This window comes from Columba livia, chromosome 1 (assembly GCF_036013475.1).
Source record: "Columba livia isolate bColLiv1 breed racing homer chromosome 1, bColLiv1.pat.W.v2, whole genome shotgun sequence".
NCBI lineage: Eukaryota > Metazoa > Chordata > Aves > Columbiformes > Columbidae > Columba > Columba livia.
Window position 1 is genome coordinate 113391003 of NC_088602.1, and position 21408 is coordinate 113412410.

At 39.2% G+C, this 21408-nt stretch overlaps 1 long non-coding RNA gene across 2 annotated transcripts in view; it reads left to right on the forward strand.

The window, feature by feature from the left end:
- LOC110358824 (uncharacterized) overlaps nt 1-21408 on the forward strand; it is a 53417-nt gene that overhangs the window by 8003 nt on the left and 24006 nt on the right. Inside the window, exons 2-5 of one of the 2 annotated variants that reach the window (XR_010474631.1) lie at nt 476-571; nt 1438-1534; nt 7880-7981; nt 8069-11383. This is a non-coding gene — a long non-coding RNA (uncharacterized LOC110358824). Of the gene's footprint in view, nt 1-475; nt 572-1437; nt 1535-7879; nt 7982-8068; nt 11384-21408 lie in introns of those variants that run through there. The other variant, XR_002413586.2, reaches the window with a different exon arrangement.

The following is a 21408-nucleotide window of genomic DNA, read 5'->3' on the forward strand; positions in this document are numbered from 1 at the left end:
CAGCCATCTCCCTTGAATATCTTCCTAATGTGGCTAAGTTTAATTATGCATTTTGAGGCTTCCAAAATCAGACTTGACAGCCTGGGCTTCAAACTATGGCTTTCTTTGCATTGTGTCATGGTAAATCTGTGGCAACATTTTCACAAGCTGCAGTTGCTTATGATTCCTCTGTGTAATTGGCTCTGTGTAGGCTGCTGGCTTTTCTCTTTTTTTCTTGACAAAGAGGGAAATACTAAGTGAGCGTAACACATTATATTGTTTTATATTTTCTGTACCAAGTTCTTTTGTTCTTTTGTTCTCAAGAATTTTAATGTTTCATTTAAATTAAATTAAAATTTTGTAATGAAGGCTACAAATCTGTGAGTCAACTTGAAATACTTTTGATTGTTTACATAAAATTCCTCATTATAAAATTTTTTCTTCACTTACCCTTAGAATAGAATTAGCTCATCAGCCCTATTTTTTTGTTTTTAAGGATGTTAACCATCTAATGCAAACTAACTTATCTAAGTTACATCTCTAACTCCGTCAACCATGAAAGACTGGAGAAAACATAACTGAGATACATGAGGTAAGCCCAGAATTTTCATAAATATACCAAAAGTGGAACTGAAAGTACCCTTGGGTATATACTGATTAAGCTTACTATATTTCTTCTTTTTCTTCTCTTCTTTTTTTTTTTAAGAAAAACTTTGAATTGAAAGTAATCATTGTAGACATTATAAAAAATTAAATGCTCTTGAAAGAAAGGTTAGATGGAAAATCAACATTTTAAAAATGAGTTCTAGTGTAACACTAATTGTAGGAGTTTCGGTTTCTATATGTTAAGAAATTTAGATTGAGCCCTCTGTGATAAGAACAGAGGCAGTGTCTTTACATCCTTATTGTGGCATATTTGTACATTTATTCACTGGTTTCTCTATTAGAACTTGAAGGGGCCTGATACCGAAATTAGCCCAAGGCAAAAATACTTAAACCAGTATGCAATATACAAAGGATTTTTGCAACACAGGGATACTATCAGGTTAAAATTATATCAGCTGAAATGGTGTCTAATTTCAGCTCCAAGTGTTCACAGAATCAGCCTCAAGATTAGGGTGAGACAGTCTTAATATTCAAGCAGATTGCTCTGTAACTTTCCAGATAGAGAAAATACTGGGGTTCTTTTAAGTCTTATGGACTCAGTTCTACAAATCCCAGTCCCTCCAGATGAACTTGAACTTAACTGGGAGTAGGAGCAGCTGCAAGATTTTCAGATATCACACAATTTCCGTAACAGTCTACATTTGCACTCATCAATGTATATGTTTACTATTGTAAGAGTAATGAGTAGCCCAGCTAGGAAGATCTATCTGCCATGAGCCATGTGAGCGTTTGCAACTGCTGTGTGGTCACTAAATGAAATATAATTACTTTTTATCTCTTGCCTTAATCCAGTGCCAGGAGAGGCTAACCAGCTTGCCTTCCGCAAGGGTGCGCTTCCGCGGAACCTTCCCAATTGCTTGGAAAGGCAGAGTTTGCCTGAATCTTTCTGGTAGCGTATATTTTATTTTTGCTTGTTATCTTCTTTTACCAAGTTTACAAATTGCTATAAAACAGCAAAGCAAAAATCAGATTTTGCAACCAACACAAAGCCGTGAACTTACTTATCTTTCAGCATTATTATGGCTCACAGCCATAAGTGTGTATTTATGTGTACGTATTTGCATACAGCAAGAAAACACGCAGACACAATATGCAAATGTGCTTCATTTACAAACCCACACCTTGAACCTCACACATGAGCCTTTACCCTCATGAAGAGTCCAGCTGAAATCAAGAGGACCAACGTGACAACAGCCCTTTACTGCATCACGCCAGTTCAAAGAGAAAGGCTTTGATGTTCCAGTTGCATTGCAAGATTTCTGCTGTTTAGTGATACAGTAGGACGCTCAGTAACATCCGCCCAGAAGCTACCAAGTGGTAGCTTCTGAGGCTTGGTCATCCAGTAAAGAGGCTGGGACCATTCCCACTCCTGCATTCTCTCTCTAGGAGACCTTATTGCAGCCTTTCAGTATTTAAAAGGGGACTATAAGAAAGGTGGGGACAGACTTTTTAACAGTGCCTGTTGCAACAGGACAGGGGGTAATGGTTTTAAACTAAATGACGGAAGATTCAGGCCAGACATGAGGAAGAAGTTTTTTACAATGAGGGTGGTGAAACACTGGCCCAGGTTGCCCAGAGAGGTGGAGGATGCCCCATCCCTGGAGACATTCCAGGCCAGGCTGGACGGGGCTCTGAGCAACCTGATCTAGTTGAAGATGTCCCTGCTCATTGCAGGGGGTTGGACTAGATGACCTTTGAAGGTCCCTTCCAAACCAAACCAAACCAAACCAAACCAAACCAAACCAAACCAAACCAAACCAAACCAAACCAAACCATCCTATGCTTCCATGAACTCGGTAGATGTGCTGGAGTAAGACGGGGAGTTTCCTGAAGGCCTGGGTCACCAGGCATACCCATGCCCTGCTGTGTTGGTCAGTGTAAGGTCCTGTGCAGGCACTCGTGAACAACAATTGCAGGCCTGAGTTCATGCAACAATGCAGCATCCCTCTTGGATGAAACATGACCCTTCTTATCCCTCAAAGGTAGGCAGAAGCAAAGAGAAACACAGGGCTTGCATATAATAGAAAGGTTATAGGTTTATTTAAAAATTGAACTTCCAGAAATCATTGCAGCAGTATGCCTTCCTTTCAACAAGACAGCAAAATAAACTGTATTTTGTAAGGAACAAGAATCTATGGTGGTTTGAAAAATATACTAAAAAGTCACATTCCTATGGCTGTAATTAAAGCAATGTTTTGTTTTGTTTTGTTTTGTTTTAATGTGGATTAATATGAAGTGGCTGCTCAGAGGCAGCGAAGAGAACAGGTACCTCAGTGGTGTCCCAGATCCTGTTCTCCAGCTACTGGAAAATACCCCCACCCTTTTCTTGTGCATCAGAAATGTTTCAACACACAGGGAGGATGTCCAGAAGAAGTGCAATGCAGCAGAGCTCCATTAAAGCCAATGGAGTTCTTCCCATTTACAGCAGCTAAGGGGTCATCCTTAATTTCTTTCTGCAGAAGAATGTGCAAAGCAGATTTCAGATATTTATTATGGAGCGGTGGACAGGTTGCAGGTCTGATATACTGTCTAGAGATGGTCCCAGAGTAGGAAAGAATGACCAAGAGAGAAAGGGCATCTTCTAGGTGGTAATTTTCTTTTTCCCCCTCTGAACTGTATTTTGCACTTTTTTTGTGGTGAATGTAAGCATCTCATTGACATGATTTTATTATTCCTAAAACGGGTTACTAATACTTGAGAAATGCTGTCAACAAAAAATGGAGTCAAGTAAAATGTTTATAATTATCTCTAAAATTAGTACCCCTTTAAGGAGTGTATTTACATGAGCCATCAGCAGATCAGTTAGGTACTTTCAGTACATTTTACTTGCAGTTGGCAGAACAATTTCCTTGCCAAAGTACACCAATGAGTGGGAGAGATTGCTGCTAACAAAGTAAATTAGAAAGAAATGTTTGGGGAATTTTTTTTTTCCCTATACTTTGTGTAGGATTTGGAAAGAAAAAAAAATCTTCAGTTCCAGGTTTGAAAAGACCCCACTTTTCTGGCACTAGCTGCCTTTTTGTTTTAAACCACAAGCCTGTACAGCTGTGAAAGTGCATGAGCTTGAAAAAGAAAACAATATAAAGTCCGCTGAGTTCCAAAATCTCCGTATAGACATTCCTCCAGTTTCTGAAAGTTTAAGGGTGGAGTTTTGGCTCATAGGCAAAATTACCATAGGCATAACAATACACTTTTAATCTTAAAGTTGGTTTGGTTTTTGTCTGTGTTTTTTTAATTAATGAAAGCTGGCACATTAGAGAATGTATGAGATTTCATTCCACCAAAAAAAGCAATAAGCAAAGAAAATATATTAATAAATGCACTTACCAAAGTAAAACTAGAGTTACATGAGCATACATCATAAGAAAAGTGCACTTTTTTATTTCCTCAAATGGTGGACAAAACCACTGTTAAAGTAAAATGTGACATGTGAGCAAACTTTGTTAATGAGCTAGTTAAAAGTATTTTCATTTGTACTTACATTTTTTTTACATTTACATTTTAGATTTTTTTTTCCCTTTCTATTTAAGAATCTGTAAGCTCAGTAGGGCCAAACCTTATGATTTCCTTTGTGAAAAGGAGATAGAGTTGCTGAATAATTTATATTGTATTCATAAGATAATTCGTAAGTGCTGGTGCTTCTCACCCCCCAAATCTGAATGCTTTCCATATTAATAATGCATTCATCCTCCTGATCCCCTGTGAAATAAGGTGAAGGTGTTATCTTACTGAGAAAGTGGCAAATGCATAAAGCAATAGATTTTTTGACTGTAGTTGCAACAATACAATTCTGGTCAGGATATTTTGATGGCAAATCATTGAGTTTAACGCAGGGTACACGTGATGTGAATCTGTAGGCTGTTACTGTGGATGCAGTCGGCACAAGCAACCATTTGGGAACAAGTCACAGAAGTATATGGAGTGTTTTGAAAAGATGGACCCGATTTCAAAGGAGTATATTTCACGTTTTTTATTTCTTCTCACGTTTTCCTCTGCAGTGCATGGTCACCCTGTGCTCTTCCCCTTACATAAACCATTTGAAACTCCATGCACCACTCTTTTGAGTGGTAAGAGTTTCATTCATGGGCTGTCCGTGGCTGCGGAGATAGGGTGATTTATGGGCTGTCCATGGCTGCGGAGATAGGGTGATTTCAAATTGGGTCCATCTTTTTGAAACCCCCTGTAGACTCGGCTCACTCACGCAGACAAGATATTTCACCCCTCAGCAAAGACAATTTGGATTTTAGTGGCACTTGCTGTCTACCTGCATGTGGAACAGGCGAAGAACTTGAGCTGGTGTGGGATGAATTGGGTGGGACAGGGGTGATGGTCGATAACGCCAGCAGGCAGGGCTGCTGTTTGGGGGACCTGGGCAGGCTGCAGCAATGTTAAGTTCAAGGGAGGCAAAAGCAAAGCCCTGTCCTAGGGCTGGAGGAAGCTCCTGCAGCAACAGCCAGAGGAGCAGGAGAAAGTTGATGGTGGATGGGAACCTGTTTGGCAGGGGAACCCCGGGGGCTGGCGCCCGCTTTGCTCAAGGGGAGGACAGGGGCACGGTGTTAGTCCAGCCTGGAGAAGGGGAGACCCTGTAGCTTCCTGCAAATAAAACAATGTCCCAACTTTGAATTTGCCCCAATGTTGGGCAGGGGCTAGGACAGATGACCCCCTTTCCACCCAAATTTGTGTGAGTTTGTGATTCCAAGCTCACAGGCTAACTCTGGTGGGGCAGGGGACTGGGGTGAAAGCAGCACCTCTGTTACAACAGGATATCCTCAGGAGCCTAATTTCTGATACTCTTACGCGGTGGCAAAGTGTTTGTTTTACTTTGCCCTAAGAGTCTGGTGAAATGCAAAACCATCCTACACATGCCATAGGGGAAGGCAGGAGTTCAACACTTCCAACAACAATAAAAAAGAAGAACGTTTGTTTAGAAATCTGAGCATTATTTTAATGGCCTAATATTAATCAGCCAGGTTTGAAAATGATGGTCAAATTATAAATAGAGCTGAGAGGCACTGCCTACAAAAATATGGTTGTATTTGCATTATAAATTTTATATAAATAGAGGGGGAAAAAAAGCCCTGAAATTTTTCAGGCTTGAATTGCAGCCACTCTGTTAATGTGAAACCTGTTCTTTCCCTTGTTATTTTCCATTCCTGTGCCTGTGAAACCTGGGCTGGGACCAGCCGCCTCTCTCTCCCACTCCTGGCTGCTCCCTCTCCAGCCTTTACAGCCCTGGAACTGCTAACTTGCTTTGTGTAAGAAAGATTAAGAAAAGGTTCAATGTTTCTAATTGCAATCTGCCCCTTTCCATGCTAAAATCTAGTGTGGGATCATTAACAGGTGGGTTCTTGTGGAGGTATTTGGGTCTAGCATGGCTGCAGCTGCCTGGACTAATACATTATTTGGTTAAACTTTTTAAGCATCCCTTTTCCAGCCTGTGCTTGCCTGTGTGCAAACTGCAACGAGTCAGATTGCCTGGTATTTTGGAGGCAGCTACCTGGACTGGCAGTAAGACCCAGATTTTGCTCTGTAATTGGTGTTCTGTGCAACCCTTTACACTAGCTGAATTTGTAGCCTGCTCATTACTTTATCAGCTTCTAAAGAAACAAAGGTGGAAAAGATATGTTTTTCTTCTGGAACTTTTCACTGATTTTTAGATGATATCTCTTAAATAAAATTTATCAGGCATGGTATGAGTTGTGTTGCCTACTTATACCTTCCTACCCCTCTCCCACCTTGCTTTTTCCTTCTTGTCTCTTTCTGGTACTGCTAATATACTATTTTCTGCTCTGGTGTTCTTCCCAAGGTGCCTTGATGTTTGCATATTTATTCCTTAGATTGTACCAGCATGTCTCCATTAAAAATAAAGCGCTGTGTCATATTGTTCCTGATACCCCTTAGAGTTTCCTTAGCTTATGTCGTAGCTGTAAGAGTCAGTGGTGCTGCCATAGGTGTCCCAGACACCAGGTGCCAGGTGTCTCTGGGAGAACCCCTCAGGGTGCCCTGGCGCTGGGCACGCAGGGGTTCAGCTGTGGCCAGCAGCTGGGTCTGGGCTTCTCACTTCTTGGTGACACGTTTGACCGCTGAGGCCAGCAGATGTTACTGCTTTGACCTCCGTAAGAGCCAGTCTGGATCTGCAGAGGCTTTGGTGAAAATGTAATTCAGCTCACAGGATGGTTTTCGTACTACTGGGAGGTTTCTCACTCCAACAGGTTGTGAAGCAAATGACCTGGATTGTAAATTTATTTGCCATCCCTAAGTAAGAATATTTTGACATAAAATTCCTGACTTGGGTAAGAGGGAAACATGCTATACAGTGGGTCATAATAAAACCATAGCATCTTTTACCTCAATTTTGCATCCATTCAACCACTCTTAAGGGTACAGTTATAGACTGGATCAATCCTTGCTCTTCCAGACACAATCATCACCCTTTCCTGCCTTAATTTGCTTATGGTGGGGGCATCAGATCCAGTTTTCCTACATATTCAAACATATGGATTCAAGATGTGGGCTGCTCTTGCAGAAGGAGATTGTATTTTTTACTTTCCCTGAAACTGAACAAGCAATTGTCACAATCCAACCTATTGTACTGAAATGAAGAAAAAAAAAACCCAAAAACGGTTATAAAGTGGGAGACTGTGTACGGGTGGCAAAGCCGGGTGCTAGGTAAATGTTGTGCAAAGTAAGAATATGCTCATTAAATAGGCAACAGAGAATTAGAGGAAACCATTTTAGTTTACATTCAAGTATATTATGGGACCGTTTATAGGGCCCAAAAGAACTTTCTGAGCATTAACACAAGCAGTATGAGACGCAGAGGTGGTAGAATCTATATAAAGGTGAACAGACGTGTAAAACCAGAATAACTTGTTATCATTTACATTGTTGCCGCCTCAAGGCTATGGCAACTATTTCACCCACCTTTTAGAAATTCATTCAGCATTTTTTTCTGTGGGGTGGATTTAAAGACAGCATTTTTTTAAGGTCAGGGAACAATGTCAATAATAAATCAAGCCAATCTTATGCTATTCTTTCAGAATAATGAAGGACACATGTGAGAGTCTCTATGGAAGAAGGTATTGTTACTGATAATGGATTGTGAAAGGAGGGGAGGGTTGTGTTTATGTTCTTTTTCCTTCTCTTTAATTATAAAAGATCAGATGATGTATATATCTCTGGATCTATATATTTGCGTTGTGGTAAAAATTAATCTCTTATCATCCTTTCCTAGGGGACTCCTCAGAGGCTCCAGATTTCTGGACAAAGGAGAAGAGGAGAAAATTATGACAGCAGAAAAATCTATGCAAATAAATCCTAAGTACTGAGAGGGAAGGTGAGTTTTATTCACACTGTTTGGTTTTGATTTTAACTCAAGTACTGAAAAACACTCAAGAGAAAAATTATCTCTGTCTTTCTTCAGGGCAGAAAAAGTTCAAAGCGAACATGTGAGGTCTCTGATGACTCCTCAAGTAAAGTTATGAGAGAATTAGCCTTCCCGGTAGCTTAAAGGTGAAAAAAAAAACCAGAAGAAAATCCCTTCCTTGTACACATTTTATCATGCATTTAACCTTCTTCATAAATTATTGAGAAATGTGCCAATTAATAGTTTATCTTTTAAAGCATTCTTATCTAGATTTTTTTAGCAAATAGAGAATTGGATGGGCATTCATCCATCTTTTTATTACTTTTTTCCCACATTAGGCAGTGCTATACATTTCCACAAGTCATAACAAATGGTCCCATTTGCTGTGGGATTTGCTCCCAGCTGGGACACAGACTGTGGTATGTCTTTACTACCAAAACGATGTCTGTGTTAAAGCTGGCGAATCAGCATGTGTTACTATCCTGTTCTAAAATCCCAGTAGCACCAAATACAGATTTTACTGCACTGTACCTCAGCGAGGCCAGCACAGAACTTTATAACAAGAGGTGACCTTACCTAAGTATCTTAGAATAAAACCAAGAAAAGTTTGTTTCCTTGAGGGTTTTACGGGGGGGTGGGGGGAAGAAAAAAAAAATCTCCTTTATTTATAACAACAAGAAAATAACCCTCTTTTGTGAGGAGTGGTTGGATCTAAGGTAGCTCAGAAAAAGAGGTGGGGAAATCAGATGTGTCTGTTGACTCTTCCTGTACAACACTGTATCTTGACTCCCACAATGTACCCACTAAATGGATTCTGTAATTGTAAAATAAGGCCAGCTTTTCAACAAGTGTGTATTGCTATGAATTCCCTGCAGTCCATGGAGCTATGGTACCTACAGTAATTGAAACCTTGACCTTTTAAACTTTTGCCTTTGTCTGTCTGTATCACTGCTTTTCCCTTATTAGCTGTCTATGGAAACATAATAAAATGATTTTTTTATAGCATTTAATTAATGCTTACACTGGCATCCCCCAAGAATGCTTGAACACTCTACGTTTATTCACATATAGGATTTATTCAACATTTAGGGTTTATTAATTTTATCATTAAACCTTAATGGCTACTAGAACTGAGTCTATACGTGAGGGGACATGTCTATGAATTTAAAATGGCAAACCATGTTGCTGGCGGTGTTCCTTGTGCCACAGAAAGGGTTCTGTTTCCAGTATATTTAAACCAGCTCTCCGAACCTAGATGTATGGGTAAAAGGCACACATTTTTCTTGAACAACTGCATCTACATTGGGTTTTGCTAGCCATATCAGTTGAAAGTGAACTAATAAAATGTTTCGCAGATCAGCCTCTTGCTTCAATCTTAAAGTTTCCAGAAAACTTTGAAACTTGAATAAAAAAGAAGAGAAATGATATATTAGTGCTATCTGAGTTTGATTGCTGTCATGTAAGTTAAAAGAAATTACACCTACTCTGGGTGGAATGGTGATTCAGATCGTTCACCTTTCAGTTGAAGAACCTGTAAAAGGAAATTTGGTTCTGTTTCTAAGTGGATGTGTGTGGGAGACTGACATTAACACCTTGCACTGAAGAAACTATTCTCTAGGTCCCTTTTCACAGCTGACTAAACAACAGTGCTGGTTTAACAAAGACTCACAGGTGGCAGGACTGATTATGGCCCACACTGAACGAGGAGCTTGATTCAACAAAGTAAACGAAGGTCAGATTAATCACAGGTCATATTTCCCCTACCCACCCAAGCCCTCACTTTACATTATACATGTAATTGTGCTACATTTCTAGAATGTCAGCCCAAAGCCTGGATTCTCCACCAGCTTCATTAGCCCTTGGAACAGACTCTGCTGACTTTGTGGTCCATACCCATTGTCACTTCTACTGTGTGAGCGGTCAGTATAAAAATACATTAAAAGAGCAAGAGAGAAGCACAATTGTAAAGGTGTCAGTATTTCCTTAGCTACATCGCTGAGCCATATCAACCACAACATGAAAGATTCTTTTATTTAACAGGTCAGGTGTGTACTTTAAAAGCTCGCTTGACGGTTACCTTTGATAGGTGTTCTCATAGCTTAGGTCACCTAATTTGGGCTCCAAGTCAGAAATAAAGGCTAGCATAAATCTCCAATTTCCCTGCTCCAATGTTGCTTTAAAGCAATCAGATAGCCCTATCGGTTCCACTACATTGTTTCCCAGTTACTCTAGGAGGTTTGACTGTGTTTAGGGAGGGAAGAACTTCGGGAAAAGCTCTTGACATTCAAGACTTCAAGCCAAATATTTTTATTAAGATCTTTCTTGCACTGTGAATATTAAATATTTATAGCTGTACTGGGCCAAGAAGAAGGCAGTGCTCAGGTGCTTCAACTGGGTTGTTTCTATAAAGTTGGCAGACAATCTAACTATTTTAATGGCAGCATAACTCCATTCACTTAACATGATATGGAAAACATATTACGAGTGGCCATTAAAAGTCTATTTCTCCATTTCCCAAATCTGCTTGACAACTCTTGGAAATCACAGTAATACACCTGAAACAGCTAAGAGGTGTGTGCCTGCGTGCCATGACAAGGGACCAAAGGGGTCAATGCCATCTGCTGTGACTTCCAGCAGTCAAACTGCCTTTGATATCTTTGTCTGACTGTTCAGGATAGATACATCTGTATGTTTTCTTGGCATGTATTTTGTGTACATTGCCTGTTTAAATCAGAAATGGAAATTAAACTTCAGTCTAAAAACTGTAGGGCAAGTTTGAGGAAAAAGGCTGGAGGCCTCTAGCATGACCATTATAAAGTCTTTTAAAGTATTTACTTAAGTTCCTTTGGTTTGGCTTAAAATCGTCAGATTAAATGTATCAAAAAGAGTCCAGGGATGACCAAAATGAGGATTTATTTTTTATGAAAAAATAATATAAACCTCAGGTTTTCCCATGTGAATTTCGGAGCTGGTCATATATTTGCTTAGGAGTAGAGGAAGGGAAGAGAAAGAGGCCAGTGAAAATGAAACATGAACAGAAGGTTGAGCATGTTCAGCTTTCAAATCAGGATGGTTTAAGGTTCATGAAGAGACAGGAGTCAGGTTTGTAGCCAGGATATGAATGACAAAAAAATAAGACAAAGTGCAGAACACAATAGCTCTTTCCAAAAATCAGCAGACAAAAAAAAAATACAGGGAAGATAAGTAGGATGTGTCACAGGTAAAAGTAATAATTACAAGAAGGCTGGGAGACTATTATTTGGCAGAATTTTCTAGGCCAATTTTGATTTGCAGACATCCTTTCAGTGGCTGTAGGCATTTCCTGGTTTGGCTGCAGTTTAGTCGGATGTGTAATGGAAAGAGGAAAAGATACTCGATGCAGTCTTCTGAAAAGTGTGAATATAAGTATACATAAACCATGGGCTGCTTTTAAAGTCCAATAGAAAATGTATAAATTCAGGAAATGGTATAAATTAGCATTACTCTATTTGATGGTAATGTAACCATTTACCTTAGGTGAGTATTTGGCTCTTTTTTTGCTCATGTTGTGCCAAGACTTATTTTATTAATAAACTTCTAGCTATTTATTGAACTCCACCTGCCAGGGTTTAAGAACTTCCTCAGAGATGCTGGAAGTCCTGAGTTCACACTGGAAACAACGTACCTTGGAGGCTTTCAGAATAGTCCAGAGCATGTTTTGCACTGTTGAAGACCAGACCCTTAGTGTTAAAAGTGTTAAACCATCTTAAATGAAGTTGATGTCTTGCATTTTGTTTGATAGGTTCACATGTAATGACCTTGATGTGTTAACGCACAATATTACTGATGAGAAATATTATGAAGAGCTGAGAGTACTAGAAATCAGAAGTGTAACAAAACAACTTTGGGTTAACATAGTCCCTTTGGACAAGGACTACTTCGTCTGTTTTTATTTGATTAACACCTAGCATGCTTAGGCCTGGCTCTGAGGCTGCAGCATTTATCAGTTTTCACCACTCAAATAATATAATTCAATAAGTGTGTGCATGACATTTCTAGCCATATCTTAAACTTAGAGCAAAAAAGTAAATCCTAGTAAATTAATGGAACTAGCTATGTGTTTTTGAACAGAGCAATTGAGGAAGAAGGTATTGACAGCCCTCTGAACTCACCAATTCTCAGGCTGGTCCCTATAGAGAATGTACATACTGGGACACAAAGGGATGAATATGGGAAGCTCTTGATCCGCTGTTGAGCCAGGACACTCCTCCTGGACCTCCCTCGCACTGGGTGAAGGAGGAAGCTGGAATTAAGTGATATCAAACTCGATCATTCCCCACCTACACAGCATTTATAGGAAAGCTTGTTTCCCAGAAAATAGGGTTTTATCTGAGATTTCAATACTAACTTAGAACCACATCACTATTTCATTTAAAAACTTGTCCTATGTGGAATTAACATGGAGCAGCTTGAAACCTGGGACAATTATAGATACAAAATGGAATTATTATTAGGAACATGTAAAAAAAGCTGCGCTTTTTTAGTGGGCTCGCTAGAGAGTGGCTCCATCTGATGCAAAATCATTTTAGATGCTGACATCACATCTGTGCTAATCATGTGTGCAGATGACAGAGAAATTGGCAGAGTGGTAAATAAGGAAAAAAAGTCGCCTGTGCTGTGCAAGCTGAATGACTTATTTTGCTTGTCATGATGGGCATGATGTAAAACTAAATACAAAATAATACAAATGGAACAAAATTTCAAGTTCTGGTTTTAGGATGCACAGCTGTCCCGGCAAGCAGTCACACAGGGTGTTATTTAGTAATCTGTGGTGATCGCCTCAAGGCAAATGCTCAGAGGAACTCCATGCACTAGAAAGCAAATGTCCCACAGGCATCTGCATATATCTTCATCTTGGAGGTACAAAACAGGGCACCAAGCAGAGAAGTGGCTGTGCCCATACATGTAACGTTGAGTGTAAAATGTTGTGTCTAAGAGAATAGTTGCGTTTCAGGAGGAAATTGGAAATCTGAGAAAAATATAAAAATACTATAAAATGGAGCAAAAACTACAAAGCAAGTCTCTTTATATGCAAGGAATTAAACTTACAAGTTTAGAAGAGAAGATCACTATGGATATACATTTCAACACTGAACAGCTGTTTGGTGGTGTAAGCTTTTTGACCTTTCCATAAAGGCATAATAAAATCTAATCACTGGGAAGTGGCATTTGAGAAATGGAACTTCAGAATAAGATACAATTAAGATGATTAACTCCTGGTATCACCTTTCTACTGGATGCTCCATTCTGCCATCATGGTTTTGTGCCTCAAGAAATTATGAGAAATTTATGTCCAGTCACAATATCAAATTTGACTTTAATTTATGGAAGAAAATCTGCATTTTCTGATTAAACAAAGATGAAGAAGCCAACCAAACTAGCTAAGAACTACCTCAGCATCAGTCTTTATCTACTGGTTGATTTTATGTTAATGATCATGATAAGCAGTTAATGCAAAGGATCACACAATTGCAAGAATTAAAGCATTACTCTTTAAATCATAAAACCCTCTGAAAGTAAACATAAAGGGAGCCTACAATAATATTCTATTACAAATCCATTACTCATCCAAACTAAAATACTCATTTAATAAACAGAAATATCGAACCACATTAACTGTTTGGATGTATTTTGGCTTTCTCTGTGTTAGAGCATATTTCACAGATCAAATGAATCCATCAACTGTTTACTTTAGAATGCCAGGCTTATTATGTCCACTGTTTGATTATTTTTACCAGCATTTAAAATCTGCTTGTCTTTTACGTTTTAAGGAAGCAGAGTTTCATAAACACCATATGCACTACTGAAGACAAAACTTTCCCCATTGTTAGGAGCCTTTGTTCTGTGCTGCTGAAATAGATCTTGGGTTTAGATGGGTCAAAATTTCTAAAAAAAAACACCCTCCCTAGAAATATTCTAAGGATGGATCAACCTTTGTAATATAACTTTTGTGGAGGTGTATAAGAATTTCTTCATAAGGTATGACCCTGCTAGTAGACCATTTACCCTTTTACCAGAGCAATCATTACAAAAAAGATTGAGCTGACAGGGTAGATACTGGTTAATATGTTGTTAACATGTATGTCCCAGCATTCAGCTTATTTTTTAGCATCTGCATGCATCTAAAACAAAGGTATGAAGCCAATGTGGTATTTCGTTCACTGCTGGGAGCTGAGCTGCCAAAGGAAGTAGATTTAGCAATACTAACACAGAGAACAGACTGTACTGGTGAGTTACCTCCCCCTTTGTCAGCCAGCTCCCCTGCGTCCCTACTGTTTCTGCTCCTGATGGGAGATGTAAGATCCACATAGACCTAAAATTCCTGGGTTTGAAATTAACACCTCCATGGAGCACCTTCAGTGAGAGCTGGACAAGTTGGTTGACTCTTCCTCTAGCAAAATACTAGTTTAAAATATCTGACTATTGACCTGACTTCTAAGATGAAAATTACTGGAGTGAGCAACATGATATCTTTTGTATAATTGTGCACGGGTACAATAAAGAGAAAACATTTTTTTTTTCAAATAAAAGTACTCCTGTGTGACTGCTGTGTGTGCCATGGTTGTGGTTGTTAGTCTGTTTTTGTGGATTATAAAATATGACGTAGTAAAATACATAAAAATCTATCCTTGAAAGCTATAAATCATTAGGTTAATTTAGCTTGGTAAGGAGGGTTAAAGAGAAACTAAATACCGCTGTGTGTGTGTGTGCATGTATGTGTGTATGTGATTGTAGGGGACTTGTGTGTATAATATTTCTGACACAGAGGTATTTATCTAACAAACCACAATCAGAGAAATCTCTGCCCTAAATAGGACTATGACCATAAGATAAGGCATGTAAAAAGCTATCTGGCTATCTGGTACCATCAGGCCAGAAACATGACATTCTTACGGTGAATTGCTGCAGCAAACACATTCTTAGCAAAACACAGTCTTGGAAAGTTAGAGCCAGAAGAAGTTAGAATAAAAATAAGACGCACAGTTTGTGCAGGAAGGTTAATTAACCACTGAAACTGCTTAATGAAGTGTAGTTGAGTCTTCAGAACTTGAAATTTCTAATTAGGATGTACAGGGCTCACTACAATAAATCCTAGCTTAGCTCAGTATTATGAGCTTATGGTAAGAATCTACAGGGACAGTCTGATCTCTCTACAAGATGATATTTTGGCCTTAAAAATGTCCAAAATAATTCACTGAAATAACAGTAAGGACTGTGGCCAGTGTCTGAGCACCACAATCAGTGTATCCCCCCAGTCTACCTTGGTGGAACCTCATCTCGTGTCCTGGTTTGTGATGCCCCTCTGAACTCACACAAAGGGGCTGATCTCATCCCATGATGTGGAGAAGCAACCCAACCGAAACTTCAGATGTTCCCGTTTGCATAGTTTTTTGAGAGGAACTGCTGTATTATTTTCATCAGACACAGACATCAGGAAGGAAGGAACTTGCTGGCTTTGAGTGGGAGGGAGGACTCGATGACCTCCGAGGTCCCTTCCAACAAACAGTTCTATGCGTCTGTGAGATTGCTTGCTCAGTACTACTTAAGATACATACATTCTCAGGCCAGTCACTACATTCAAGTACAGTCACTGAAGTGGTTTTTTGTTGCTTAGAACCTCTTAAAACCTTTAGTTGCTTAGAACCTTAACTTCTTAGAGTAGAAGTTAATCTTACGTAATTAGTACTTTACATGGCATTCCCAAGTAATGGGAATTTGGAGACAAATCAGAATTCGGTGATAAAAGGCTGGCAGTTTCCTCTGCACTTATGTGGAGGTTCCTCATACAGTCTTGGAAAATTTCAGACATGCCTGAAATGAATGGTGGATACTGGTTTTTATAAACTCTGGAAATTGAGATTTAAAAAAAAAAAATTAATGTGTCTAATTCTAGACACTACAATTCTTAAAAAGTTTACTTTGAAGTGCCATACTTAACACTGCTTTTTATTAAAGTTATTTTTAACGTTTTGTTAAAAACAAGTACTAACTTTTCCTGCCTATAAATACAGTTATGAAAATATCTAAAATGAAATTTTACAGTCCAAATAGCTGGCATAGCATAGTACTTTCAGCATCTGTATTTCCTTTTTTTTTGCTTTGTGTATCCTTATACGCACAGGGCAGAAGAACAACAATGCCATGTGGTCATTCTTTGATGGACAGATCTTCCAAGAAGCACAATCAAATTCAGTTTTTTTGTGTCATCATTGTTTGAAAACCCACTAGTTTTAACATGGATTAAGTAGGAAATCAAAGGCAAAACAAGACATATCCTTGCATAAGGAAATGCACAGGATATTAAGTTAACTCCGTACTAAATTAGTGAACCATATGTAAGAAAGAAATGCAAATAGGTCTTTTCTGTAATTGTCAAAAAAAAATTTCTTTTTTATGCATGCGTATATTTAAAACTGTAGCTCTTTTAATATCCATGAGAGGACTAAAGGTGCCTGGGAAAATAAATCATGTGAGAATTTCAGTACTGGCTGCTACAGAGCCCAGAGGAGGTTTGGACAATGCTTTGGAAAAGTGAAGTGTTGTGGAAAATATTACAGTGTTGTGGAAGAAGTAATAGTTTATTAAACATAAGGGCTGCAAAAATGAAATTATGTGTGGTCTGGCAAGTGTTTTCTTTTTAAAGTTATGCACCCAGCTCATCCAAAAATATGCTAGAAGAACCCAGAGCTAGCTGAGGACGAGCAGCTGTAAATGCCTGCTGAGCACAACAGTCAGAGCGACTTAATACAGATCTGCCCTTGGTGCTTCTCTAATGCAGGTTACAGCAAGTAATTCTACAAGTAGAATAACAATGATAAATCATTTTCAGAGAAATATTGTTTAACTTTTAGGATTTATTTTAGAAAGAATTACCAGCACTTACTGCTCCATGGAAAAATTGAAATTATGTTCTTAAATTACATGTAGTCACAACACCAATGTTTTGTGTTATTACCTCGTTTTGGGATAATAATCTGTGCCCCAAAGCACGTACATAGGCTGATGTTGTCCGCTGACCTCATGCATGAGGGGCAGGACTAAAGACCCTCTAAAGTAAAACAAGAAACTGGGGTCGCTATGAGCGTTCGTTCCCAAAATTGCATGTCTGAAGTAAGAGCCCAAATCCATAGCTGTGGTGCCACAGGGTCAGCACGCAGGTGGTTTGTATAGTTGGGAGCTGATAACATTACGGTAGAAGAGCAGGAAACAATCTTGGTTCCTGTAGCTCTCCATGAATCAACTCATGTCACCAGAGTCCTTTGCAAAAGTTGTTCTTATTTAATACTAGTTGCTATGAACGTGCATTGGTTTGTCAAGCTGAAACATTTAATGTAATTTTCAATTTATAACTGGAAGAAATTCCTCCTAAAATTCCATAAAGAAAAAAAAAAATATGGTCCTTGTTTGGTTTTGAACAAACTTGTCAAAAATAGCTTTAGATTACTTCAGAAGTCATCATTGTTGCAGATGTGTGTGATCTTCGCGATGATTGCACTATGGCAAAGCCAGCTGGTGTGCTGGTGCAACTGAATTTTGGACACTTCATTAAACCAATAGGAACATGTGATGAAATGAAAGGAAAGGAACGACATATTTCCAGAGCCTGAATTCCAGAGCTAGAGCTCCTTGGGGTATCTCAGCAGCACAGAAACCAGTCTGCTCCTTATTTCTTGACCTCTCCAGCACACTGACTGCAGAAGGAATTTGAGATGAGAATCTGATAAAAACTGAGTGAGGGCAGAAGGGGATTCTGAAGTGGAAGAACTGCTCTTCAGAGCCTAAAGGGGAACCTGAAATAATTGACATAAATGGCTGGTGTGTCTGAAGACAGCAGGTGCTGAGTGGGCTAGATATATATCATTCCCTAAATAAAAAGCATGTCAAGAAATAAAATTAGACTGTCATTCTGAAAGTATATTCTTCTAGTGTTGGTATTAAAAAGCCAGATATATCTTTTCTGTCATCCAGTGTGAATAAAAAATGATTACATTCATGAGCAAAATAATTAAAAATATCCAAAACTTTCAGACAAGCATCAGCATCTTTATCTCTGCTTTGCAAAGGCCAGTTACTTCAAAGCTGCAATTGTAAATGCAGCACCTCTGACTTCAGTCTAGTCACTCAGTCAGATTAAGTAAGATCATAGCTGAATTGCAAATCTTAAATCTTTTTCCAGAAGCGAAGACTCTGTAAAGGAAATACAAGAGGCTCTCAAGATGGCTGTTGTCATCTGCTGTTGACACCAGCTCAGCCCTGGCGTTGCAAAACTGTCTAAACTAGCACAGCAATCCTTTACGTACTGCATTGGAAAAGGGTTTTCCTTGGAAGGAAGACTAAGAAAGGCGTCAGCAATTCCCTTCTAGACTTATCTGCCCTTTGTTTCACTGAATAATTGACAAAGATATTTAAACAAATTCACCTCCAGCTGCAGCTTCAAGAACAAAGAGAAAACCAGCAACATTTTCTTGAAGCTAAGAAATAGCTTCTTTTTGATTAAGCAATGCTTAAACTGCATCAGTGGGATCCTAGAGGGTGCGCTTGTCCTCGTTATGAACAGCCGATGCTTTGGGGTGTTTGCAGGCAGCCCTGGCTGCAGGTGTTGGCTGCTGGCGCTTTGCTTGCTCCAGAGGGATGGGCAAAATCCCGCCAGCACCGCACTGCTACACCCCCAAGTACAGCTGCAAATAGATGGGAATGACCATGGTCATGCCGTAACCCACCCCTGTGTACAAAATTATGAGCGCCACTTGATCCTAATACAGTTGCAGATGTCTACACAGAAATGGCATCACTCCAAACATTTTGGTGACAGGCCCATTGGCAGAGGCCTCATGCTTTTGATAGCCTGGAACAGAGAATCATAGAATAGTTTGGATGCACCCTGACATGTGGGATTGCTTCTCTGGTCCGCTCTGTCTTCTTCAGCACTGTGAATTTTCATTTTTGGAAGAGCTTGGGACCATCTTACCACAGATCTAAGGCTTGAGTGCGTGACATGATAGAAAACTTTCTTTTGCCCTTCAGTTCAGAGACATTTAAAACTAAACATAACAAAACATTCCAGATGTTGCAATCAACGATTTTGTAATCATCAATCATTATGGCAACAGAGTTCGAGACACAGCGAGAGGCATTTTTTCAACACCAAATTATCACAATTTAAGCAAGGAAAAAGAGTGACTTTGCCATGTTTCCCTAAATCCCCAGTCACAGTGGTTTGGGCTGTGGCCAGTCAATTCATTTAACCATACTGTGAGAATCTGAACAAAGTTGCAGGCCCATCTTTAGGAAGAATTTTTTGTTTCTTTAAGTAAAATTTTGGGTTCAATGCATTAGAAAGACACGTTACCGTGGCAAATTGTTAGTGTCCTTTGGTTTTCTGTTTTTCAGATAGTTTTAATGCTGCATGCAGGGTATTATATCTAGCTGTTATTCCACCTTTATGATCCATTATTACCTGCACCACTTTCTTGTTGCAAACCTACATGTTTTACAGATAGTAATTAGCTAGATTTGATATCCTTTCTTTGTACTCATTTCAGGTCTTTCTTTCCATTTTCTGTATGGTGAAACTGTAAACATCTTTCATTTTATACCAATTTTAGATCTAATAAAAACACTGAGCAATAAGGCTATTGTTATAAAATTAATGAAAAGAGATCCCCCTGCAGATAGCAATGAAGTGGAGGAAATTATTCTAACATAAAACTCTCATGAAAATAATTATTTTACAGTATAAAACATCTCTTTTGCAGCACCTACAATTGTAAAAGCACTTCAGAGTACAAGCCCAAGGAGCTTACTATTTCATTTTGGATGCACTGCAATTTCGAGCTTGCTTCCAGGAGGAAAAGGCTTTTGAGGGATGCAGTTAGGGGACATATTACTCTCTGATGCGGGGGGTCAGGCTGCACATTGGAGTTCAGGACTTTGTCAGCTGGTTGCAGATAAGCTCTGTTGGAAAAACTGAATTTTAGGTTGCCAATCTTTGCATTGCTGTGCCACAGCAGTAGTCATGTGGCACACCTGGGTAACATTTGGAGAGATGAAGAATAATGAAGAAGCAGAAATGAAGGGTGAATTTTTCTGAGGTGGGCACAGATCTGATATCAAGCAGAAAATTTCCCAGCACTTTAGGGGAGGTGGGGGATGGTGACATAGCAAGCACTGGCCTATCAAGCACCTCTGCTCTTTTGGTGGCAACACAGCTTGAAAATTACTTTCATAATCTCCAGTGTCTACATCCTCAATTGCTGTTGCCACAGTCTCCAAAAAGAATGATGTGCTGATGCAGGGAGTTGTTAGGAGTGCATGGTTAAGCTACAAAAATAAGAAGAGATTAAAGGGCAACCTAAGACTGTTTGCTCAGTCAGAATTTCTGCTGATGAAAACCAGGAGGTTTTGCCTATGTGAGGCCATCAGGATTTGGCCTAGTAATTTACAGAAAGAATTAAGTGGATGAGATCAGAATCCACTCCCAGTTACACAGCAGTAAATTCAGAGTAACTTTATTCACTGACATCATTGGAGCTACTCTGGATTTACACCAACTTCACTGAGAGCTTATAATGGTCTGTTGAGAATTTAAACTTCATGCCTGAATGTGCAAGAATGGGAATTGGCTGAGTTGTGCGGAGCTCAGCACAGACAATTGTGTCCAAAGATAACACAGAAGAGGAGCTTTTTGCTGCTGTTCTTATTGTGCTTCTTGCACTATTAAATTCTGTTCTTGTTCCAAATGTATCTGTAAGAACGAAAGACTTGCAACTACAAATGGACTACAAATTATTTATTGTTCCTGAGCTTATTCTTAGGATAATATCCAAGGGCCCGTGGTTATTAATTCTGCATATTCCACGGATGGGTTAGATGACCCACTAGGCTCTTCAAATGTCAATTTGTTCATTCCTAGAATCTATTATAGCAAAGATGTACAGGATACCTCTTAATATACTACCAGAGCTCTTTGTACTGGTGTGTTAAATGCTTCTTTAACAAGTGGGCACACTACCTCTGCTTCCCATGCCTGAAGATAAGCCCTCCACAAGTTTTTGAAAATCAAGCTCTCCAGAGAAGAGAAGCAATGAACAACGGGTCTGGAATCACCTGTATTCTTCAGCTGAACGCCAGCTGAGGATGCGAGGAATTCAAAATCAAGTCCATCATGGCTGGGTGTTCACATGCGTGTGTGTCACATGAGATGTGAGCCAAGAAAAGATCATCTAGCAAGGTAGCCTTGTGAAATAAGATAGCTCTATCTCTATAACATGTGTCTGATTTCCATACATCTATTTTTTCCTCCTGTTATCTCTAATATGTACAGGCAGCTATAAACTGTCAAACTAGGAATCCAAACA